The following is a 2,721-nucleotide window of genomic DNA, read 5'->3' on the forward strand; positions in this document are numbered from 1 at the left end:
ATGGATATTGAGGTCAGCATCACTTAAGAGTGTATGTGTGAAACATCCTTGTAACCATAAATGTTGTGTTGTTACAAAATTAAGCAGTCCATCCAGTTTCATTTACCTGATTTATTAGCAGCCTGTGCCCACGGTCTGACTCAAGTATTTTTATTTTAATTTCCTCCATGTTGTTTATAATAGGCCTACAGTAAGAAATCCTTTTAAAGGTGATCGCCATTTCTCCCACCGTATACTGTTGAAGCATACGAGTTTTTATTCAGTGAGAGATATGTCATTTATGGGGATTAGGTACAGCGTGTTTTGTTCAGGACATTCACGACGATATATGTGCTAAATGGGATTGTAAAATAACTAGCTAGCTAGCCATGTATTTAGACAGAACCTGAATTGTGTTACATGGGGATTTTTATCCCATGTTTTTAAGGCTGCGTTATGTACAGCCTAGCATAAATAAATACGCAAGAATGCAGAGCACGAATAGTCATTGCTTGCAATCACTAGACAATCACTAGCAACTACATTTGCTAATCATTTTCTCTTTAAAGTTGGTGTAAATTGAAAACTATTGCAGACGTGACGTGTGATGTCATAATGCAGCCGCATCAATTAAGCGATTATGATGTAGTCAAAGAACAGATTTTTCAAATGAACAATTTCTGTGAACCATTTTTAGTCTACAGATCACAGATAACGGTTACACCTGGATTTTCAAAACTAAATTTATTATGGGTCAGTCCGGTAGTTACGATTGCAATCCAAGACGCAAGGAACATGTTCCTTCTGAGAAATATGAAAAGGAAAAGCACGGGATATTTGCTAAATATGGGAAAAAGAAAAACGAAAAAACACGAGCCCAGATCCCTGCTAGAATAGAGGATGACATCTTTAAGGGTAAGTTCTGACCACAGCCACCACTTGGATGTACTACTGTGTGTGTGTGTGTGGTTGTCTGAGAGAGAGAGATCTACATAGAAGTGTTCTAAGTATCTATACAACGCTAATAAGACATTTTCTGTTACTTTTTAAACAGATACTAGAACAAAGGGTTTAATGAAGAATGACTTCACTATTGAGAGAACTCAATCAGCCATAGTAAGTAAAGTAGAACCAAGACAAATGATTTAAAGCCATACTGTGGCAATGGACAAAAGCCACAAAAAAATGGAAAAACAGCTATGGTGAACAGTGATGCTAATTGAATGCTTGTACTTAAGTACACTGAAATGTCTCTGAATATAAATTACAAATGCATTTCAACAAATGTTTGAGAAATTAATTAAAAACACTAATGTAAATGTATTCAGAATATATTTAGGACACATACATTTAGCATATGCAATCTTTGTCAGTTACAGGAAAAAAAAAAATACTGTTGGTGGGTTTTTTGTTTGTTTGTTTTACATTCTCCTTACTATAGAATTAACAGTCGACTGTTCGGTGACTTTGCATGCTGAGTTGTAACACTGATTATTAGTATAATTGTGGCAAGAATTAAAATCAACACTAGCTAAAATGACTGAATGCATTGGAATTTATTATTCCAATAGCACAATTTGAATGGGTCTACGGTACCTTAGTGTGTCAGGTCCTGTTATTTCTGTTGAACATTTGATGTTTGCGGGCACATTTTTACATCATTAGGCCTGCAGGCTATGTGATTACGGCTATGCGATAAAAATTGTATTTGTTTCCTTTCCAGTCCAATACAAATTATACATTACAAATGTATCAAAATGTAATTAAAGTCATATTTCAATTAAATGTATTTAAATACTGTTCAACAATATTTCTACTCATATCTACAGGTGGAACCTAAAGATATGAATGTCAATGAGAGGGATAAATGTATTGAGGACCTGGAAGCCATGATTGCTAGAGTGAGAAAGTCTGCAATGCAGCAGAGCAGTCCTAACACTTGTTTTCCATAAATACTAACAATGTAATTAAATATGCATTTCAAGTAGATGTAATTAAATATTGCTCAACACGGTATTTGTGTCTGCAGGTGGCCAAACTGTTAGGATTAGAAGCCGTACTTGCTCGGGAGGATATGGCTGCATAACCTCTGATGACAGCAATAAACAGCATTAAAAATACTCATTTTTCAGTCTAATCCCTGCCTATGTTGTCTGCAACACAGTCAATTAAACCATGGATAGTAATTATATCTTATTTTTTTTGTCTCACAAACATTCTGAATGTAACATTTCCTACAGCTTGTAGATACAATCACCATACTTGGCACCCACACTATTTTTTCCCTTCATGTCCACTTACATCTATGTGGCTTAACAATCACAATTCATTTTTATACAACCAATTTCCAATTCTATATATATCGCTCGGAATTCAACAGACACCTGACTCAAGTATTTTTATTTTAATTTCCTCCATGTTGTTTATAATAGGCCTACAGTAAGAAATCCTTTTAAAGGTGATCGCCATTTCTACCACTGTATACTGCTGAAGCATACAAGTTTTTATTCAGTGAGAGATATGTCATTTGTGGGGATTAGGTACAGCGTGTTTTGTTCAGGACATTCACGACGATATATGTTCTAAATGGGACTGTAAAATAACTAGCTAGCTAGCCATGTATTTAGACAGAACCTGAATTGTGTTACATGGGGATTTTTATCCTATGTATTTAAGGCTGCATTATGTACAGCCTAGCATAAATAAATACGCAAGAATGCAGAGCACAAATAGTCCATAGTT

The 2,721-nt window shown here is 35.1% G+C and overlaps 1 long non-coding RNA gene across 1 annotated transcript; it reads left to right on the forward strand.

Annotated features, from left to right (window-relative positions):
- The first annotated feature begins 1,011 nt into the window (after positions 1–1,011).
- LOC145656542 (uncharacterized) lies at positions 1,012–2,155 on the forward strand. Its single transcript, XR_014122181.1, has 3 exons — positions 1,012–1,095; positions 1,809–1,880; positions 2,009–2,155. It is a non-coding gene; the product is annotated as an uncharacterized LOC145656542 (long non-coding RNA).
- The last annotated feature ends 566 nt before the right edge of the window (positions 2,156–2,721 follow it).

Source organism: Electrophorus electricus, unplaced genomic scaffold (assembly GCF_041902795.1).
Source record: "Electrophorus electricus isolate QZ-2024a unplaced genomic scaffold, ASM4190279v1 Scaffold78, whole genome shotgun sequence".
NCBI lineage: Eukaryota > Metazoa > Chordata > Actinopteri > Gymnotiformes > Gymnotidae > Electrophorus > Electrophorus electricus.